Source organism: Zootermopsis nevadensis, unplaced genomic scaffold (assembly GCF_977971745.1).
Source record: "Zootermopsis nevadensis isolate Lab colony 2312 unplaced genomic scaffold, Znev_1.0 Znev_ptg000005l, whole genome shotgun sequence".
NCBI lineage: Eukaryota > Metazoa > Arthropoda > Insecta > Blattodea > Termopsidae > Zootermopsis > Zootermopsis nevadensis.
In genome coordinates, this window is record NW_028259137.1 from 4065358 (window position 1) to 4088165 (window position 22808).

Genomic DNA, 22808 nt, shown 5'->3' on the forward strand with positions numbered 1-22808 from the left:
AGGAAGATACCAGAAGCCATAAACCGCAATGGTCAGAGAGTCGTAAACTTTGATTCTATTTCCGCCAAATCTTATTCGGTCTTACTGAAGGTAAAATGTTCTTGCCGTTGGTCCTTTGTATCAGGTATTAGGAATACAGAAATCAGAGCAACACAGAATTCTTACACACGATACTGAAACAATTAGACCTACAATAAGAAGTCACTGTAGAATTTAAACCCAACTTCCACTTTATAAAGATCACTGTCCGTCAAATGTTTTTTTTTAACTTATCACAAAACTCTAACAAAATAAGTATATCGATAATCTTAAAACAAATTGGCTACTTATCTGCTTAATTTTCAAAAGTACATAATCACCTTATTTTAAATTTTTCAGACGTAACCTCAAAGTATCCGGTGGTCTCCATGTATGCAATTCTCTTCTATATCGACTAAAATTTTAAAGCTTACGAGAGCTCGCATGCCTAACTCCAATTTTACACTACTTATCTCCATAAAATCGAAAGCAAAATATATAATCACTGCGCTGGAAATATTGAATTACATTATATAAAATATTCGTCAAAGAAATTTTCATATTTTTTTAGTTATTATAGAGATTTAGGATCCTACAGTAACCAGATCCAATATGGCTCCCATTTAAGTAATTCGCATGTCCGCCATATTGATACAACCGATGGTCGGAAATGAGTGAGTTGTGATTGCGTCTATTATCATGACGTGTGCACAAAATTTCAATCCCAATAGCCTGATTATTTCGGATGTTATTGGAGACACTACCACGTGATCAAAGTTTAATTATAAAATAAGAACACTTAGCGAAAAAATACAAATATTTGAAACATAAATAATTTAACACAGTGACAACAGTTGAACAAATTATCTCAGTAACGCTACGGACTAGAAGACTGGGCTTCGATCCCCGGTAAGACAGATTGTCTCTTAGCCGCAGCGTGCAGACCGGCTCTGCGGTCCACCCAGCTTCCTGTCCAGTGGATACCAAGTTATATCCTCAATGTTAAAACGGCTGTAACGTGAAGCTACCAACTAATCTCCATCAATTCCTGATTAAGAATGAATGAGACTATAATTACGCACACCCATACGTCTGCAACTTAATTCAGATGTGTATAAACGATTTCATATTCAAAATACGTTGTTATAACTGCGTTAAACTAGCTTAGAATCGCTGAATCAGACCACTGTCAGATACTATTGTGCCTATGATTAGCCTCTATAATTTGAAAGGCGATGAACCAACTCAAACTTCCATCGTAAATAGAATTCAAGCATAATATTGCATAACCCAGTAGCCACGTCGTCTACCTATCAGACAGACGTCAGGAGTTCGATTCCCAGAAGCATTATTCTCTATCATCATTGTCTAAGACAGGCATGCGGCCGAATTAACCTCTGATAAATGTTTATGGTTTATGGTGGAAATACGACTGATTTGTCATTATTTTCAGATAACCGACCATGAATGTCGTTCCTGTCTTTCGAATATGAATGACATATGTCTCGAAAAAAAGTCTTTAAAAATAATGGAATAACCAGCGAAAGCTCAGAAACAAATCTCCTGTTATTTTCCACGAAAGACGATATAATTTTTTAAGAGTTCTCTGTTGTTCGCACACGACGTAATCCTACATTAAAGTAAATCCTGACAATCATTACAAAGGGAATTCTTTCACTTCAGCAGAAAAGCAGCTCTAACTTTTACCACCTACGATGTCTAACACACGTTCATTAAAAACATAAAACGAATCAGAAAACTGTATACGTAAATCCTTTTAGCACTGGTTCATATAAACGTCATAGTCCTACGGTTATAAAAACATGTTGTGTACAACATAAAGTGTTCGTTCTACCGCAGGCGAGAACAGAATTCGTGTTAACATTTCATCCTTTTTCCAACCCTAACCACCCTCAATTTGCCTCCCATTTTTTCCACCCTTCCAGCTACTTTACATTCTTCAACCCCCCCCCCTCCCCCCAAGTCCCCTTCAACACGCAATTCTTTTACTTTCTCTTGTTCGAAAATGGTGAACTGCGTGATTGGATTTCGGTTTTTTTTTTGTGTTCAGGAACGTGTGAGATGTTGGATGCTCTTCTGATCTCGCAGACATTAATTCCCCAATCTGGCTTCTCACAGCCCGTCCCGTCTTCCAGCTCAGCTTGACAGATTGGTTGCGCACTATACCGGCTTCTAAACTTTGAGGGCTGGATACAGCATTGTAGTATACAGTACCTTCATATTTTTCATGTTCCTTGTCACATTTCGAAAATACGTTCTTCAAGGAGTCTTTTTTTTTTTCAGATAACACTGACGTGGAATGGTAGATATTTTATAATGATATTCACAAGGATCCTACTCTCCACAGAAACAAATGTCAAACTTCCCTCTGCGGACAAAAGAAATTTCTCCTGTACAGTTTTGAAGTTCGGTACGATGTTTGGATACGAAGCGAAAACCTACAAATGTCTCTAAATTTATAAAACATATCTTGGAACAAACCTGTGTTTCATGTCATAACCTACATATAATGTTAACCTAATGATTAACCTTTTAAAGAAAATAGGTAATATTTATGTCATATCTGCTTTAACAGTAATACGTAACGATCATTTCCTTAAACAGCGTTAACCAGTTAATCTTTGTAATGGTGAAGCGCTGTGTTTTCTTCGCGGTACGGACTGAATTATTAAATACTATTTCGACGAAGTTCGGCTTTAAAGGGATAATGTGTTATCTAGAACAGGCATAAATCAACTCAAACGAAATCAAAATTCAAATAAATTAATGTATTTTATTTGAAGTAGCATTTGTTTAATTTTAGAAAATTGTATTAGGAGGGCATTCTTGGCTCTTGGTTCCAACGGTGAAACTATATTCAGTCCCAGAGAATAAAAAAAACTATGACCAATCACACTGAAAAGCTTTAAGACAGAAGAAATCTCTTCAGAGAAAATTTATAGGATTCTTTTGCTACATCGTAAGTTATTTGACGAAAATCTTATGTGTAGGGTTATGCATAGAATGATATGAAAATGTATGATCCACTGGAAATTATTTAAGAACCACTAGTTCCATAACAGAAGGGCTATCCTTTTATTTAATCAGGATGGACTGGAGAAATCCAGACTGGAGCACTGGCTCCCAACACAAAACAATCACATGTGTAGTCAAAACAGCTTTATCACCATAGAAACTCGAGAAAGAAACAATTATTTATCATCACTCATCTCTTTACAGTAGTTAGTGATAAATATATAATAAACAATAATTTCATTTGTACCTGACGATTTCTGAAGATAACAAGTCTTATTTACATTTGAACTACCGTCAGTAAAACACTTCGCTCCTGAGTTTTTCATAATAATTTTGAGGAAAAATATATCCCACATTTTATTGTGAAACAATTTTTAAAATGAATTTAGGCCTACTCTCGAGAGGTAGCTTATATCTGAGCCATTCTAAGTCGAGCAGATTTTTAAAAATTACACACTGAGTTTATAATTATAGATGCTTGCTAGCTAACATTAATTTCTTTAAATTCCCTTGTAATGTCTACTACTAATAAGTCAGGTGAACTATTTGCCACCAAGAACACTAATCAACACTGCAGGAAATAGTGTTGCAGAGGAACTGTTGCATAAAAAGGTTAGTCTTCACGTATGGAAATATCAACACAAAACAGACATTTGCATTTATAAACATTAAGCTTTAAATGCAGCAAACAGAGGGGAGTATAGACGTAAAACGCGCATGATAATATACGCAAATGAACTAAAAGGCGCACAGTTACAAAGAGATTTCAACATTTACATTTCCCTGATACGCTACTAAAATTACTGAGCTCGTATCATCGTCTGTGTGTGTGTACGTGTGAATATAACTGAGTAATGTCCGTGTATAAATTGATCGTACTCAGTTCACTTGACTTATAAATACAATCTAAGAAGTTTTATAAAATATTATTATAATTTAAAAAAACAATAAATTTAAATAGTGTCATGCCAAATTGCAAAATATATATATGACAAATTCCAGAAAAATTATCCTATATCAAATTTCATAAAACAAATCCTTCCGTAGTCTTTTTTAAGTTGTTACATGAGAACTAACAGACAATGAGGCATACAGGCGAATTTTATAACTTATCTGTGGATGCGCCTGAAATTTCCACATAGTTGCAGTTAGTAAAAATGTTATTAATATTTACGGATTCTTTTCGGACTCAGTAATAAAAGAAAAGTCTGCAGATAACAACACTGTAATAGCCACTCAGGCATCTGACGTGTTCGGGACTATGAGTCGCCTATAACACACTGTTTACAACGAAACATCGTCTCCTGTCCCACCCCACCCCTCCTATTTCTTCGAACACTGAGGGGAAGGCGTAATTTTAAGACACTCCGTACTTATCTTCCTACCAGAGAAAAAAATTCTCCAAATCTAAGAGCATTTTACGTAAATTTCTGTACTTATTTCGCGATTCAGACTCGACATACTAAGCTTATATTTGAAGTATACATCTCTAGTACATTCCACGTCCTCGAAAGAATTTCTGTTTTCGTGAAAAATCCCATTTGCAATGCCTCAACGAAAGAAGCATTCTTTAACGTCACCAAACATTTTCCAACCACTTTAATTTTAGTCTGCGCTAAACTTCGAGAGCTGTGACGCAATACCAAACTATAAACAGATGTATAAATAGTATTTTCGCAGAAAAATGTGTTTAATCTAAGTAGAGAGATGGAACTAACGGAAAGGTTTGCAGGAAAAGATTTCCGCTTTTGACACGCGTACAAACACAGAAGTTACCTTAAGATATTGCTATATGATGTAACAAACAAGAGGGTGAGGGGGTGAAACGTTTTTTAACAAAACATCCCCCAGTTTTTTAATTTGTTATTGCTGAGGTTACCCTCAAACTTCTGTCTCTGTCCTACGAGATCATTTTGAACACAGATTTATTTAACTTTTGGTGTGTGTATGTTTATTCCGCACTAGACAGTCCTTCAATGATCTAATGGTCCATAAAAAGTTTAGAGGCAAAGAGGATAACGTCTCATAGATGGACACCTGCCATGACATGAATATGTCTAACATACATTTACCATGTTCAACTTCATACTTTTTTACAATCAACACGACATGCGGACGAAGGCGACAATATTATGACGTCATGACACGAGACTACACTGTATTCTCGGTCTCTGAGCGTTCCCTTGAAGTTCCGAAGAAAAAAAACACCACAAGCTATCGAGGTGAAGTGAACTGCTGTTGAACAGAATTCAAAATTAAGAAACACGAAACTACACATCACGCAAATAATGTCCCAGCTTTCATAACACCCGGTTGTTGAGTGCCGCATACACAAACACGATCTCATATTTTAAATTATTTTATCCATTTTAATATTATCCTCCATTCTGCGTCTGGTTTAACAATCTTCTCTGTTAACATTTTTCAAGTAAAAATTTCGTATTCATTTCTCGTTCTTATAAGCCTACTGCATACATTCTACATTTCATTATTAAACAGGTTTATTTTAAACAATCGATAAAACGCAGGACAACAGAGGAACAGTTTAAATAAGTACAGCTATTACCAATGGTAAACGCAACAGTGCATTTGTACACGGACAGGGGAAAGAAAATACGGGAACATCCAGAGAAAGCGTGGATATTTATTGAAGCCAATACAGACAATTCACGAAGAATGTGTACCTTCTTCGGAAATCGATCTCTCAAACTCGTTCGTCTGAGTCTCTTGATAAACTTAGTGTCAATATTGCAAACACTGACTGGCTAGGTTTATTATGACCACGGGGGGGGGGGGGGGGGGTCGGCAAACTTTAAATTACCGCAAGCCGCATTGGCTATTCATATATATTTTTTTGCGGAGAATCGCAAAAAAAAAAAATTAATAAAGTCGTGTAGAGCAATCGGAAACCTTTTCTCTTGAGCTAGTAGAGTCAACTGAGAACGGATAACAGACGTAATTCACCACGCAACTCGGTTTATTCTAAAGACGTCCCTTTTCAGCTTACAAACACTTTTGATTTCGAGTCAACTTTTTTTTTAATTTTATAACATTTTACTTATTAATACACAACGGGATTTGTTAAATGTCACGTGACTGGAACAACGTTAACACGTACCTTCTCGCAGAAACTCCCATTTAACGTTATAAGGCCACGAAGAACAATCTTTTGTTTTAATTTGCACCTATGGGATTGGCTGATTCCCAAACTACGTAACGAACCGCATAATGAGGTATCGAGGGCCACGTGCGACCCTCGGACCCCAGGTTATAAACCCATGACAAACAGGAAGCTTGTCATTGGAGATTAACTGTCTGAAACAAAGTACCAACGCCTAAACATCAAAGGTACTTTTTCTCCATCTGCTTGTAGACATAACGCCCTGTGGCCAGTTCCGAACTATGAATAACTTTTAGACATTTTTAAAGAGCTCGCTGGAAGGAAAATCGATCCATTGCAAGAGGAGGTGGTTTAATTTATGTTCATATTTAATTATCACACACAAGTGGGAAAAATATGACTTGATTAACAACGATATTACGCCTAAATCTGCCCGAACAGAAATCGCTTTCGACTGTAGTAGGCAATACAAAGGTGGTTAATTAATAACTTCATAGTAGCTTCAAATAAAACGATAAAATTATCGAGATGACTTACTCGCAGTTGGTTTGGTCCTAGTTTCATTCTGAATAGAATACGATTCCACAAAAAAAAAAAGGTGTCGCATGGGTAGAGATCATATTGGTTATGAAATTCCTGCTGCTTTAATTAAAATTGAGCCCCTGCAGAGACTTGTTTAGACTACACGATTCACACGACTGTCGGAGACGTTTTCGCACGAGCCAGGGGAACTAAAGCGAAATAATCAGATGGTTGTTAGACTCGGTAAGAAATTATTAAACTCTCACATCCGCGCAGTCACAGTCCTAGATATCGATTGATTGATTATTATAATAACTATAAATCTGCCTTTCAGCAATGACGAGAAAACCCTTCTTAAAACACATTTTACAGATAAGTGTAACAAAACAGATCGCAAAAATAAAATCATTATTTAATTACGAAATATTATTCTATAAAGCCCACAAAATGGTCTTAACAGAATAAACTACTACTACAGACAGATAACAGCGTTTTAACTCCAGAAGTCAGACATCATCCAATGAGACGAGGCGGCGTTTATGAAATGTGAATTGAAAAAAAAAGGTACTTCAGAAGCAGAGGATCTGAGGAAACCCAGGGGGGGGGGGGGAATTTGTCAGAATAATGAATACTAGAAACAGATACCTGACAAAAACAAATAACAAAGTCAATCTACGCGGTTACTTCGTCGTCTTTAACACCGTGAATCATCCCCGCCATCACAAATTATTATTATTATTATTATTATTATTATTATTTAGTGTTCTGTCTGACGACAGGTCCATATGAACAGGATCCTTCCATCCTTTTCTCGGACTGGGACCTGTTCATATACGTTCTTGGCAGATGATCCAGAAGTGGTTTGCCATTGCCTTCTTCTGTGTGTGAATGGAGTAATTGTTGGGATGCCACGGAGGAAAACTCCGTGTTGCCTAGACCACGGCCTTGCCAAACACAAGTTATAAATTCGGGCACCGCCGGGAATCGAACCCGAGACCCCCAGGATTACAAGGCCAGCGTTCTAACCGCTAGACCACCTCATCTTATTATTATTTAGTGTTCTGTCTGACGACAGGTCCATATGAACAGGATCCTTCCATCCTTTTCTCGGACTGGGACCTGTTCATATACGTTCTTGGCAGATGATCCAGAAGTGGTTTGCCATTGCCTTCTTCTGTGTGTGAATGGAGTAATTGTTGGGATGCCACGGAGGAAAACTCCGCGTTGCCTAGACCACGGCCTTGCCCAACACAAGTTATAAATTCGGGCACCGCCGGGAATCGAACCCGAGACCCCAGGATTACAAGGCCAGCGATTATTATACGGAGGAAAAATACCACCTGTGGACTAATTATAAACATTGATGGTGCAGTATAATTGACATCTGCGCATATATGATCTAGTAACTTTACTGTAACGTTTATATCCCGAAATTGCAATAAACAATCACAAATATTTTTTTAATATTCCGCATTCTTAACCGAGTTTTCAACCGAATGATTAACTCTGATAAAACAAAACTCGAAATCTTAACATTTCTTTTGATTCAGTACTTCAATCTACCTTTAATCCCCACACCATCTCTTATTAGACATCCAAGTGACATTTTCCCTACCAGAAGTCTACTACCACAAGCTGCATCGACTGTAGTAGATTTAACTGCCATAACAACGCTAGAGTAACCATCACAAAACACTTAAGTTTCAAGGTCACAGAAATATCATACAACGCTGAAACACGAATAGTGAAAATCTGGCGAGTGAAGACAGCTTGCATCTCGCAGCGTAGCAACGCTATATTGTTGACTTAGATAATCTGATGGTCGGCGTTGTGCAATGCCCCGATATCGCTCACCAACTGCTTCGCTGGTAGTGATTATTATTAATCCTCAGATTAATTAATCGCAATTATTTTTATTTATCAATACTAGACTGGAAGAAATTAAGAAATACAAAAATGTATTCAATTCGTCCTATCAAGTGGGAGTATCTAGTGACCACCTAATGCTATGTCACGTGTTCCATACAAGTCTCTTTGGAGTTACAAGCGACGGTCATATAAATAAGCAAATTACGAACTGATAATTATTTAGTAACCAATCACCATTTTTCAGAGCTCTTGTAGGCTGATAAATATTTTCTGTTTTTTAGAAGGTTAATTATTTATAGATTACGAAAACACTTAACCAGCAGTCAACAATTTTTTTTTTAAAAAAAGTGCCATTATTTATAAGCAAAATATCTCATGCAAGAAATTGGTAAGTTTAAAGATTCTTGAATTAAATTCCAGAGCATGTTTAATTAATTAAAGAGTAGATTGGGCCAATGAGTTACAGCGACAAGTCGTTCTTCTTATATTTTTCAAGACACATTCCAGTTATTATTAATTATATGACGAGCGTAAGAAAACACAAACTCAAGGACGGATTACATTTTTGACAAAATTAAGCGACGACTGTTTATATATTAAACTCTGACACTCAGATAAAATAGAAATTCTGTACACAATTCATATTTCCCCCCCCCCCCCCGCGCGTCACATAACCCAGTCTTGCGCGATTTTCCGAAGCAGTTACCCCACACTTTTGAGGACGATCCATATTTTGTTCGTCTGTGGACGCGGGTGGGAGTCCTCCGGCTACTTTGAAATACTTCCGACAGTATAGAACACATCAGGTCAACCGAAACACACGTAGTTCGCCTTCAGTCACTACCTGTTAACACCCTCAACCTTACACTTACTGCCAACATTTGCAAAAAAATATCATACTAATAATTTTTGGCGAAATGTGTCGATGTTTCTACAGGCTTTAAGTACCGTACTTCATCACCAGGGGCTGAAACGGCTCTGATACTCGCAGCCGGGGAAGGGGGTTGCTACTTCTTGCTAACCCCTGCCTCAGCTACTTAATATGCATTGCATTTTCGGCCCTTCTGTTTTCACACAGTAGACTCTTTGGTTAGCGTTGATACGTTGGGTAAGGGGATAGAACGCGGCCGTGTCCCAGACTATGCGGGATTAAGTTGACGTGTGGACACGAACTTCGTGCTTTTACACTCCTCGGAGACACAGGACAAACCACTCGATGTCCGACCTCAGAGCGTTGCATAACTTTTATTGTAACACGCGAAATCTTTTGTTTTTTACATTTCAAGGTCAAGTGTCAGAGGGATGTCTTACTGTATAGGTAAATCATGTGGTGATCGCTGGCCAAGTTAATAACATTCACCTGTTGTATGTGACCACACATTGGTAACACCTGTAGGCCTAGTAGAATTGAGTGTGTCGTATTCAATTAGTCTTCAGTTCGGAACCACTAGGAAAATTCTAAATTACAATTTATCTCCGCGTGTTATTAATTCTTAAAAAAAAAAAATAAGAAAAATCTCACTCACATTCATAAAAGAACACAATATTATTATTACGATTATAATGATGAATTTTGAAAAGATAAAATACAAAATTTTGACAAAAATAAACAAGAATAATCCCTGCTCCTCGTAAAATTTATTATTGGATTAACCTATAAACGTTTATCCACCTCGCCGTCTTCAATACGTTATCCGACTTAATATACGTACGCCCTCGAAATATTCCCTATACATTTTAATATTTATTGATCTTACCTTTCGCCATATAGGCTTATATTTCAGTTACACGTAATTTCCTGTTAATTAGACCTATTTATAAATCATCCTACCGTTCCACACCTGAGATAATGAAATCGTAATTTAATTAATAACGCGGACAACTTGCATTACCATTCGACGTCGTACAAGTTCAATAGTCGAAAAAGGTTCGCTGAATCATGTATTAAGTTATCTTTCATTGCTCGTTTGTATGATTCCAAGGAGTTTTTACGCAACACGTTAAACTTTTTAAATGAACGAATAATTGGTGGTGGTGGGGGGGGGGGGGGGGGTTCCGGCCTGTCGCAAGATTTGGTAGTTCAGAGAGGTGTAGCACGTCAAACTAAATGATCGCCAGGCAACTGGGATCTGTTCCAGGGCGGACGGGAACGGTGTCTCTCCTCAATCGCTCATCTGTTACACAGAGGGCCTCCGGGTCACAGAATCACACGGACGCAAACTGGAAACCTGGGCATGTGTGACTTTCAAATCATACAACGAATTATTATCACAAAACATTACGTCTAAAATACAGAACACAGTAGGTCGACTGCATTTCATTTCTGACACCGTCGGACCACAATCTCACTATAAATTTTGTCATACGTAACAACTTATAAAACAATGGTATTTGACAGAATAATAATAATAATATTAAAAAAGCGAAATATGAGGATAGTCTTTAGTCCTGGAGATGGAGATTATGTTTATTTGAGACGCTGGTATCTACCTGTGATTACAGACTGCGTCAAAATCCAGAACATAACCGTGTTCACAGCCATGAGAACCTCAGACCCCAACGTTTACATACTTTAATGTTTTTTTTTTTGAATTCAACTAACTCAATTTTCCTAAATATAAATCATGCACAAAACTGCTTAAACTATGAATGACACTAATGCCAAACGCGTTTCGACCTCAAGAGGCCATCATCAGTGCCAAGAAAAACAAATTAACTCATATAATACAAATCAAAACACTATGGGTTATTTTTTTACAGAGAATAAAAGTTATGTACTTTACAGAACCATACTTATGATACACCTCACTGGACGATGATTGGACAGGAGTTGGTGTATTAAATTGAGCGCTTGGCTTGATTTCCGTGGTTGCGTCGTCTGTGCCTGTGAACTTTAACGACGCGTGGGAGTTACTGTCAAATTTCCTCACTCATTAAAAAAGTATTTTTTCCCCCATCTCTATCAAATCCTTTTGTCTCTTATTCTTACATTCTTTCTCAGTTCCTTCACTTGTCTGTGTTCATCTTAATTCAATATTTTTCATAAAATATTGTAATTGCGTCATATTGTGAATATTATAACAATTATTTATTTTATCCGTCTTATCACAATATTTTAAAATTTCTTATAATTAAGATAATAAAATATCATTGATGTTCCATATCGATTGATCGATTTACATTTCGGAACATTTACACAACATGTTTCAGTTTTTATAAAACCATCATCAGGTGTAAAATATATCTAAGAACTTAAAACTCAATTATGGTTGATAATTGTCAATATTTTTCACTCATCTTTCGATTTATAAATCCCATTTTGCATTGTAATTCCCATTAATTTTTGTGTCTCCAACATTATTTATTTATCCCTCCATTCTCCCCGTCTTCTTCTTTCTTTCTTCACTCTTTATATACCTCATCCTTCTTTAGTTATTCCCCTCTCTCTCTCTCCCCTTCGTATATTTAACCATGTTTCACGTCAGAAAAAAAACAGCATCATACATTAATTAACAAAATTCAAAATAGCATATCAATGAGCTGTAGTTATTAATTTAATATATTAAACAAAATGACAAAAAAAGAAGGAAACTACGCGGATTATTTATAGCAGTTTGTGACTAGCAATTCCAATGTTCGTGCGGACGAATTCATTTGCGAGTCCATTCACGTATTAATATAATACAGTTCAGTGATTACAGAGGCGCTGCTGCATGGACCACCCACTCTCATATCCGTCAAAGAATAAACTCGTAAATACATCACAAAAACGTGTTTCATTTTAATGAATTTGGGTTTACGTTTTGTAACTTGTAGGCGTAACAAACAGAACACAGAGTTTCTGTTGTGGCAAACGTCCACATAATAACATTCAGACACTTGTACAAATTCCGATAATCAGCAGAATATCGATAACTCCTCTGCAAAACTAAATCTAACCTGCGACATTAAGCAACCGGCAATGGAATTCTAATTAATACGAATTATAACAATTTCACTCCGTTCTAAGTTAAAAATAGCGACACAACTGAATAACAAAACAAAACTAGGATACATTCATTTAAAACAATTAAGACAGTTCACTTAATTCCATATTACGTGTTCAATACAAATACAAAAAAACAATCGAGAAGAACCTGTAAAAGATTCCAGCGTTTTGAAGAAGGAAAAGTTTAAGTCTGAAAATGGCTGTCTTCTGGGTTGTAGAGCCGTGTAGAATTTTACCGACGTTTCGGAGGTCCTTGCTGCTACCATCATCAGGGAGAAAAGTGATGATTGAGGCAGCAATGACCTGCGGAAGACAGCGGTATTCAGAAACTCACAACCGTAAAAACCTCAAATCTTACTTAGGTTTAAGTAAGTTTCCTGCTGATACAGACCACTTTCTTAAAGATGCCTTTCTACAAAGCATATGGTCCACTGAAGTACGTTCTGTCTTCGAATCCATGTTTACGTAGTCAACAGTAAGGTGTCCCTGGATGAAGGGTTAGCCAATGACAAGGAATCCACCTACAGAGGACGACACACAACATACTCAAACGCCGACATAAATGTCTCGAGTGGGATTCGAACCCGCGTTCAGAACAGTACAGAGGCAGTCTTTAAACTCGTGGCCGCCGCTACATAGAAGATGCAAATCTATTTCGTAAATAAACACACCACAGCTACAGTACACAGATTACGAAATTCAACAAACTAGGCAACAGACAGGTTAAGGGAAGGGCTTACAAGGACCCAGAACGTCATATATTGTCACGAATTATTCTGTTGCACGCATCTTATAATGAGATGGCGTGGATTTAAAAATATGTGGATCACCCTGTAGATAAAAATCTACCGGGTAAGTTTTTCATACTCCTATCATTTTCTGTACTTTCCATTCGAACCATTTGCCAGATCTAATTCCTTTACATTATTTTAAATATCTTCGTGGCTGTATTTTTGTGGTCATTTGCTTAAACACGTTAAGTCTGTCGTATTAAATTCCAAAAATATCTGTGCAAAAAGAAAATATTTCTGCCCACGTCTGAAGCTCGCAGACAAGGATTTGTATATCAGTTACAAAATCTAATTGGGTACATGTGAACGAGATTAATTAAAAAAAAAGGGTATTTCATGACCGTTTGGTAAACATAATTTCGCCGGGAAGGTAGACTACACAGAGAAACACTGTACACTGCAAAAACCTCACTAAGCACATCCATCAAACTTTATCACTACCTTAAAACTGTATGTAGATGGGTTTTTCAAGACAGCCTGAGGTGAATCAAACTTGAAGTCTCCTTAAACTTCACAGTTATTCTGTGGCTAGCATAGCGTTATTATTTAACACGATAATAAACTTAGGGTCGAAGAAATGGCGTGGAAATCAATGGACATCGATTACCATCCTCTCAAAATTAATTATACTTTATTTCTAACTAAGGACGTACCGTCTGTTAACTTCTACCGGGCAACAAGCAACAATCTAGAAGAAACATCGATTTTCATATTCTGTGACGTATGTGAGCCGCGTAGAATACCGAGTTCTACCCAACGTTTCGTCGGACATTACAGTTGCCATCTTCAGGGTAAATTTATGTGAATTACAGTCTGAACATCTCCTGACTGTCTGGAATGCCTAGAAATTGCGAATTCGTCGTCGTTTGTTAAAGTTAATGTAAATTAAGTAACATTTAAACTATCTGCTTCCTGTATTTGAAATATACGAAGTGAATGCAAACTCGAGAAAACATCTGTGTGTCTGTTCGTACATTAATTACACCAAATAACATAACGGAAATCCATGATTACTGATGAGGATTACCAACAGTGCAAGAAATTTCATTTCGATTCGTATCGATTTCTTTTAATCGATCTTTACGCTAAACTCGAACTCTTATTACATTTCTAGGTAAAGTCTCACCAATCTAGCGACATGCAGTGCATGTAAGTGGCATCTATTTTCTGCGAGCGAAATATAACTCGATATATCGAAACACGAGGCAAATGCAATTTAAGTTACACCCCCACGAATATTAGATTATACAAATATTATCCTTATACAAGTTTTGAAAACCCATATGGTTCGATATAACCTACACACTTACCATTGGTCTTCAGAGGATTAATCGATTCTAATAATTAGAGCAGTAAAATGCATTCTACTGATATTTCCACTCACACGAAAAAAAATTCCTTTATCCGAGTCTCTCGTGAACTATGTATATATTTTTATTTATTTAGTGTTCTGTCTGACGACAGGTCCATATGAACAGGATCCTTCCATCCTTTTCTCGGACTGGGACCTGTTCATATACGTTCTTGGCAGATGATCCAGAAGTGGTTTGCCATTGCCTTCTTCTGTGTGTGAATGGAGTAATTGTTGGGATGCCACGGAGGAAAACTCCGTGTTGCCTAGACCACGGCCTTGCCCAACACAAGTTATAAATTCGGGCACCGCCGGGAATCGAACCCGAGACCCCAGAATTACAAGGCCAGCGTTCTAACCGCTAGACCACCGTGTAAACTATATATATATATATATATATATATATATATATATATATATATACACACACACAAAATGATATTTCACGTTCAGGACTTTACGTGGTGTTTACAGCATATAAATGTGGGTTTCAATTGTTTTTCAAAATAAACAGCCAAATATTCCAATAAAACACATTCATGATGTGATATAAAGTGTTTTCTTGGAGGTAAGGACCCCGTTTCTAAACGTTTTTTAAATGGGATTTTGTATTTAAGGTCATAGAACGTTGTCTTTAAAACTATGTATCGCTTCGAAAACACGATTAAAATCCCGACTTAATATTATTCACAGCCATTAGGATCAGATTCATACCCACACCCCCCAAAAAAACATAATTTAATTATACTGATTAAGCAGTCCCAATAAGACACTCACATCTGTATTAATTGTATTAGCCAATAAAGATACTCCCACACTCCGTGATACTTTCTGTAAAATTGGGCCCACAGAAAGTAACATCAGGATATAAGTTGTTGACATTTTTATATTTTAACCACCACGTCATTTTAATCTAATTTTCACAGTAAGTAACATTCAACTAAATAAGGAACAAAATAAATGTAAAATTTCGTAATCACTGCCCTATTTGAAAACATAACAGTAAGCTTAGCTTGTCGGCAAATTCCCCATTTTTTATGAGACCCGAAAGTTCATCACCGTGATCACAAGAGCCCATCACCGACCCCTATCATGAGCGAGGTGAATCTAATCCAACTCCCCCCCACCTAAAATCAATTTCAATATCACATTCCTATCTACGCCTAGTTCTACCCAGTGGTCTCTTTCCTTCAGCCCTTCCAACTGTAATTTTTAATTGTCGCTATGCCAATTGTCTTTCATATAAATACAATTAATAAGTTCGTAAATCCCAGAACGTAACGCATTACCTCCAGTTCAAACCGAATTTGGCAGCAATCTAATCAATACTTCGTGTCGTGCATACTTCAGTAGCAATGCCAACAGTTAATATGTGAATACAGGGAAAATAAAATAAATGTTTCAAGGTCTTTTAGTAGCATGAAGATACAGAAATTCCATTACCCTTCATGCCCACTGAAACATATTTCGGTGTTAAAATGTGGACAGTTTTGTATAGTATCACTGCATCAGTAAACACGGAACAAACAAACGTCTTTGGCCCTCTAGCCTATGTTTGTTTATCCCTGCAATATGACACCATACCCAGTATCAATAAGATAAATTAACTAAATTCATTAGTAGTAATTAATATCATTCATTACCTTCTATCCACTGCTGTAGAATGTTAACAAGTTCTGCCTTTTTTAGGTTACAATTGTTACACACAACTTTAACACTTTATAAACTATATATAACTACCACAGCACACGTTTTACGATACAAAGATATATTACTTAGGTTTTACGTCATCTTAAACTCTGTATATAAGTTAAAACTACTTCACTTTACAAGTCAAACGGATCGAAGGAACACAACGCGAATCAACTAACCTTGAAAACCAAAGCCATATTGCAAACGCCACGTGTGCATTGAATCATGGGAAATGCTGGACGGCAGAGTACATATGCACTCGTCATGCTACAACACTCATCGCTTACGGGCATTCTGCTGTTTTACTTCCCCTCTCAGAGGGGAAGTGACCAACGGAAAGAAACATTCTTCTCATACATTACGAATTTTATAAATTCGTGTGGCGGTTAGAATATCAATATTTTTGTACAAATCCAAAAACAACTTTATTTTTATTTTGGTGATTTTTGGCGGGGCTGGAGTATCTCTTCCAGTGGTTAACATACAAACAAATCTCTACCCCCATATCAGCTGTTGGCTTACAAAACAGCATAGATTTTATATCACAGTAATAAGTAAAAATAATGAGGTAACCGATTAAAGGGATTCATCACTTGCAGGAATTGTCGAGAATAAACGAGTTCCTCGACGTGTGTACAGTCCGCTCAAAAACGTTCAAAAATGAATTGAAGACCTATCTAATTTCCGACTTACTCATGATTCGTTAGCATTATAAAAGTAAATTTTTAAAGTCTATTTAACGACATTGTATCAACTTCAGAGAGTGAGAGAATGATGATCTTGAAAGGATTCGGATAGAAACGGTGGTGAATTATTTCAAGGTAGGATACCATCCTGTCATCAGCTCGGAGGAACTGAGAAACACGACGAACACCTCCGACCTTGAGCCCCCTCGAATACAAGACTACACGCACATTTAACGTCAGGTCCAACACTCGTAGTGCACCTGGTTCCACGAATCTATCTCCGAGTGACGACATCCAAGTTCAGCCACGACCTAGCATTTATACATTAAATACAAGGAGATTTCCTCCACATCAACACACCTTGTAGTCGTCTCTGTGTTAAAATATCTTTTCATGAAGATGTAGTGGGATGTGAAGTATATCTCCACACATTCTTAACTTAATCACTAGGCAGAAAGGAATGGTCAGATTTAAAGTCAGTCGTTTTACTCCCGAAAAATAAACCTAGGACTCTATGGGACCTAAGAATGGCATGGGCGTGGTGGTAAAGAGAAAATTTGCCTACCTCTGCCGAGAATCGAACCTCGGACATCCAGCCAGTAACCAGTTATTTTATTATTATTATTATTTATTATTGACTGCAAATGGGTTTATACCCGGTGGCAGTGTCCTACAATAACATACAAAACAATGAGACAGAACAGAACAATGAGATACATCAACACAATGAGACAGAACAAAACAATAAACAAAAGGACACAACAAAAACAATAAGACACAATAAACAATGAGATACATCAACACAGAGACAGAACAAAACAATAAACAAAAGGACACAACAAAAACAATATGACACCCAAACAATGGGATACATCAACACAATGAGACACAACAAAACAATAAACAAAGGACACAACAAAAACAATAAGACACAATAAACAATGAGATACATCAACACAGAGACAGAACAAAACAATAAACAAAAGGACACAACAAAAACAATATGACACACAAACAATGGGATACATCAACACAATGAGACACAACAAAACAATAAACAAAGGACACAACAAAAACCATAAGACACAACATACAATGAGATACATCAACACAGAGACAGAACAAAACAATAAAAAAGGACACAACAAAAACAACACATCCCACTCAAAATCAACCAACTCATAAATAATTTTAATGAGAAATTCCCTGAATGAGAACACTTGACATGTTTGTGTCGAGTGGTGGACTGGCCGTGTTCTTGGCGTCGTCTACGGAAAAAATCCGTAAAGACACTTCGTCTGGAGGTGATGCATAACCCGCCCGGGGTCAGATCTTCAATTTTGCAAAATTTGTCGGTAATTTCATGTTACACTTATCTGGGATGTTGGCCCGTGTAATCCAGTAGAAGCAGATAAAGGCAGAAAGACTGAAACGTCGGCGAAACGTCTACCGAGATACATGACACAACAAGCCAGAAGGCAAATATCTTCACTCTCGCTGACGTTATAATTTCAAATCTTACTGAGTACTTCGTTAGGTTGTGTCAGTTTTACAACACGGAAAGTTCTCTCGTAAGATGGCGGTGTTAAAATGCACGAAACATGGAAATACAAGTGAATGAAACTTGTGTAGAATGATGAACTGATTGAAATAATTAAATAACCAACACAAACTTATGTCCTGTACAAGTGAACAAGCCCCCTCCATCAATAAAGTACGTGGGATCCTAAGTCAGTTAGTGATATCGCTTCAAGGTTCCTGGAAACAGCAGAACGTAACGCCGGCACGTGGAATACAACACGTCACTCCTTATTACCCTACTTTAAAATAGAATCCTCTAGAATCAGATATACGATTACAGTTTCCTTTAAAGCAGATATTCTCAACATCACCCGATGTTCTGCAAATCCTAAAACTTTCCTCATTAATTTACTTGAAAATGGCGTCTCCTAGGCTGTTGCACTGTGTAATCTGGTAAAAGTTTACCGACGTTTCAGAGGCACATTTTGCTTCCATCATCAGGACGAAAATTATAATGGCACCAAAGACCTTTGAAACGTCGATAAACTTCTACCAGAATGCACGGTGCTACAACCCAGAATACAGACGTCTTAATTTGTTTAGTGACAATGAATTATTAGAAATGTTCTGAAAGAAAATTACATTCACAAAAACAAATAATAAATTATGTACTGTTTAATCTGAGTAATTAATTCTAATTCAATAAAAAAAATAAGAAAAGCAGACATGTTGGCCTCAATTTCCCCAAATACAATTACAATTTCAGACTTTGTTCTCCGAAGGTTTCAATTTAATAATTATTTTCATCGAAGGTTTTTTTTTTTTTACCGATTTCAAAATTTCAATATCATAAATTTTAATGGCTTTTATACACGTGTGCCCTATTGTGCTTTTGATCAGAGCTTCATAATTTCTTGCATCAATAAACACTTTTCACCGTTACAAAGAATATTGCTGTGTTATTTGGGCTGTAAAATTTAAATTACAAGATTCGCTTCAATACACCTCACTTTTGGTTTCGAACAAAAACAAATATATTTCGCCATACGACAGATTTTTTATGTACGTGTTACGTTGACAGATCGATCTGTCTGGTCTTACGGTGATAGAACGAGCTGATAGGAAGAATACAGGTGTGAAAACCACGGATAACAAGGAAGATTATAAATAATAGAGAGAAGGAAAACAAAAGAATGGTAGAGAGTTACAGGAAGTAAAGATAGAATAATGTCACGTGTCATAACAACAGCTGAGAAGCTAAAGTTAAGTTGTCCCTCGTCCAAGGTCATTTTGAGAGGAATATAGGATAAAAAAATTCATAAAAGTCTTAACATAACTAATGTTTAGAAATAGGAACATTACTTAAATAAGATTCAAAGAATAATTTCCTAAAAGATGATACTGTAGTTGCGTCATATTGTGACTTATTAAATTAAAATTAATTATTTGGTTTTTCCGTCAAATCACAATGTATTTAAAATAAGATAATTAAAATAATTAAAATATCATTCTGTGTTCCATATCGAACAATCGATTTACAATTGGAACATTTACAACATGTTTCGGTTTTATTAAACCATCATCAGGTGTAAAATTATATTAATAAATTTAAAACTCAATTACAATTATGGAACACAGAATGATATTTTAATTATTTTAATTATATTATTTTAAATACGTTGTGATTTGACGGAAAAACCAAATAATTAATTCCTTGCAGATGCAAAAAGGGTTAGAAATACTTCATAACACGTGGTCACATAATTTTATACGTTCCTTCTTAGTAGTCGTATGTATAAGGGGTTAAAAATAATAATTCTTATTTTTATAACAAGATACAAAACCATCAATTTTCACCAAACTCAAAGTAATTTTGAACTGCTGGTTCCCAAGCTGAAGAAGGAAATGATTGGACCCCAAAGGATAAATATAAATATTTTTATCTAATGGCGTTCAGTAAATACTAGCACGATAAATGTATTTTCTTACCCTGTTTTAGTGTGCAAACCCTAACCGAGGGACTCACTGTTTCCTTAAGGTAAATTCCGGGAAAGTATGTTGACACAGACCACGTCCTCCTATCCAATCCCTTACAATTTACATCTCATCGCGCTATTAAATAACACATGCAGTCGATAAAGCTTCAATAAATAACCTACACCAATTGAAAAGACGATAATTATAAATTTATAAACACACTACAATAATAATCGATGGCAATGGTTCTTATTTAATTTTTCTACGATGTTATATCAACTGACGATGTTACATAGTATCTGTCGTATGTGAGTTTTATAGGACGTTGATTATTGGTAATCTCAGGTTGAGACAAATTAAAACAATCGACAACTGATTGAGGTCAAACCGGGCACCTCTCAAATGCCAGCCGGACGCTCCTGTGTACTCCGAACTGGAAGTACAGTAGTTTGGGCGAATATGTCCGTTCGACGACCGTTAGAATTAAAATACAATGGGTCAGAGCAAATAAGGATGAATGTACTACCCACACTACAAACATTAATTTCTGTCTTAGTTCATATGTAGGCAATGTTTTTGGTTTGCCTAGTACGTGCATTTGCTTTCATTCTGCCCGAGAATTATTGATGTATGCAGAAAGCAGAGTTTGATACCGGAAATCGTAAATTTATGACAACGCAAGTTCGAAATACATTTATAAAATATCAGCATACCAATTCGTTACATTAAAATGTCAGTTCACTTGTCACCAAAAATATGAAAATTCTGTAAGCAGTAGACAGTGCTTTTTTTTCATAATTTCCTGATGATGGAGGCAGCAGAGTCTAATAAAACGTCGGTAAACTTGTACAAGGCTGGAAGTCTCATCATTCCAGAATACAGCCGTCTTCTTGAGCAACCAATTTTAACACAAGAAATTAACTAATTAATAATAAATCTCACTCTACGTTACGACTGTGATAGACATGACTTTTTTTCTGTAGAAAAAATACAATTACTCCAGAATTAGTTAATAATAATAATATTATTATGTCATCGAAATTCTTTGTATTTCGACGACTACTAATTAAAATTCGTATGGGTTCTGTTGCGTACATATGTTCTTGTAAGTACAGCATTAAACCGTACAATTCACAATCCTTAGGAACCCTAAAATTAACCACAAAAAATGAGTTTGCTTTTGATATTTGTTTATAATGGTGATGTTTGAGCAGGGTGTGATTCGTGACGATCACGTATACACGTTAAAGCAAATCACCTGGAGGTGTACTGAGGTTTCAAATTGGTATTTCGTCACAGATGAGAGAAACACACACACAGATATAACATCATCTCTTGAGCCGTTGGAGAACGGGAGGGGGGAGGAGGTTGTTGGTTTCACAAGCTTTTGATAGCGCATCGCCATGTTTATTTAACAAATAGACCAGAAGCCAGGAGCTTTTGACGAAGCTCAGGGAAAAAAATAAGGAATCCGGTACATTACCTTCCCTTACCGGTTTGTTAGCATTAAAGTTAGAGAAAACGAGGTGGAGTACAGTCATCGTCTAAAGAAACAACACATTACGAGATTATTTTGCGCAAAGATAAACGCGATCTACGTAGCACTGCGTAGGAACGAATTTCTTTCGTGAGATTTTGATGATAGTTACTGCTTCGCGTAGTCTAGTAGAGGACCTTGCTGCCTCCATCATCAGCGAGTCGAAAAAAGTGGCTCGATGTTAACGTATGCGGAAATAACCCGTTGAAATTCAACGGGAGACGAATTTGTTCTTATCTTAATATCTCGACCTCTTCCTTCCCTTATTCCATTCTCAACTTTATCTCTTTCCTTCCTTTCATCCGTTCGTCCTTTAGTTACTTATTTTCGTATTACGTTCCACGCATCTGTAATTCGACACAAATCCCATGTTTGCGTGTTATAGGCTCAGGAGGTTTGGTTCTTAAGTAAAAATAATCAAAGAACTTTTTGTAATTCTTGATAAACAAACTTTTTGAAAAGTCACAATCAACATTCCGACATGACCTTAGTTACAGACTGTGCTGGATCTACATACATTTAAATCCTTTTACATTCAAATATCTCTGCACGTTCATTTGTTGTTGCAGTGTTGCCGAAAGGGTTTTCACCCCTAATTTCGAATACTGAGGTCATATACACCCAGGTCATATTCCAGCCTACGGCCAAAAGCTGAAATTGCCATTTTAAATGGGATAAAACATAGTCAATCAAAACACG

At 36.5% G+C, this 22808-nt stretch overlaps 1 protein-coding gene across 5 annotated transcripts in view; it reads right to left on the reverse strand.

The window, feature by feature from the left end:
- LOC110841259 (neurotrimin) overlaps nucleotides 1–22808 on the reverse strand; it is a 497850-nt gene that overhangs the window by 218260 nt on the left and 256782 nt on the right. The window contains exon 1 of one of the 5 annotated variants that reach the window (XM_087343408.1): nucleotides 16340–16562. The exons of the other annotated variants lie outside the window; for them this stretch is intronic. The gene's annotated coding sequence lies outside the window, so the exon portion shown is untranslated. Of the gene's footprint in view, nucleotides 1–16339; nucleotides 16563–22808 lie in introns of those variants that run through there. 5 annotated transcript variants of the gene reach the window in all.